Below are 1,284 nucleotides of genomic sequence, written 5' to 3' on the forward strand. Positions count from 1 at the left end.
TCTGACGACTGTTTCTGATAGGACGCAATAGAGAAGGTACCCGAGGTCATTACCCCACCAACTTCCCAGAAACTGGACGGAATGGATGAATAAAGGAATATCATGGAATGATTATGTCTTGAATGCCTTCAATGGTACTACTAAAGCAGCACGGTCCCGAACGCGCAGTCGCACTAGCTAGTCTTGAGTGGTCGATCCTAACCCTAACGCGCGTGTGCAAATGAATACGTGTTTAGGGTTAGGGTTAGGGTTAGGCTCGACCACTCACGACTAGCTAGCGCGGACGCGCGACTGCGCGTTCGGGACCGTGCTGCTTTAGTAGTAACGCCTTCAATCAAATGTCTTTTAGAAAAAGAGCTAATTTTAGGTTATTCGGCAACAATGACAAGCGCAAAAACAACGGCAGCAACAATTACAACACCAACAAGACTAAAAACAAAGACAACAACTGCATCATCAACAATGATACCAGCAATAACATCGACATCAACACTAAAAACAACAGATACGACAATGAGGAAAAGAAAAGGCAGAAAAAGGAAAAACCTCAACAAATTTGTTAATAAATGAAACAACGCTTTTCGAAACAAATAGCGATCAGATCACGTGACAGCCCTCCCCCTCTAATTTCAAATATTCTTCAGCGGGAAGAACGCCACTAAAAGGACCGCCGTCTTGTTTTGTGGCAAGTATCTTCGTAATTTTTCTCCATTACTATTGTTATTATTAAGGCAGCGAGCTGGCAGAATCGTTAGCGGTATTTCGCCCGTCGCTGCGTTCCCAGTTCAAATTCTGTCGAGGTCGGCTTTGCCTTTCATTCTTTCAGAGTCTGGAATCGATGTAATCGGTTCATCCCCCTCCTCCAAAACTGCTGCCCTTGGGACAAAATATGAAGCCATTATTAAGGCGTTGAGCTGGAAGAATCGTTAACACGTCGGGCAAAATGCTTAGCGGTATTTCGTCTGTCTTTACGTTCTGAGTTTAAATTCCGCCGAGGTCGACTTTACCTTTCATCCTTTCAGGGTCGATAAGTTAAGCACCAGTTGCGTACTGGGGTCGATTTAATCGACTGGTCCTCTTCCCGAATATTTCTGGCCTTATGCCTGGAGTAGAAAGAATTATTTTTATACACTAAAATGTTTTCATTTAATTTGTGTCTTTCTTTATTCATTGCAGACGTTGTATAAACTTGTAATTGTGTGAAGTTAAGAAAACATAACATTGTTTATATGACTTAAATTAATATCTAATTTCTATCTGTGTGTGTGTGTGTATATATACATA

The 1,284-nt window shown here is 41.7% G+C and overlaps 1 protein-coding gene across 2 annotated transcripts in view; it reads left to right on the forward strand.

Moving 5' to 3' along the window:
• Positions 1-215: 215 nt before the first annotated feature.
• Positions 216-1,284, forward strand: part of LOC106867683 (prostaglandin G/H synthase 1) — a 74,483-nt gene continuing 73,414 nt past the window's right edge. The window contains exon 1 of one of the 2 annotated variants that reach the window (XM_052977237.1): positions 216-685. The gene's annotated coding sequence lies outside the window, so the exon portion shown is untranslated. The remainder of the gene's footprint in view (positions 686-1,284) is intronic. The other variant, XM_014912625.2, reaches the window with a different exon arrangement.

Source organism: Octopus bimaculoides, chromosome 27 (assembly GCF_001194135.2).
Source record: "Octopus bimaculoides isolate UCB-OBI-ISO-001 chromosome 27, ASM119413v2, whole genome shotgun sequence".
NCBI lineage: Eukaryota > Metazoa > Mollusca > Cephalopoda > Octopoda > Octopodidae > Octopus > Octopus bimaculoides.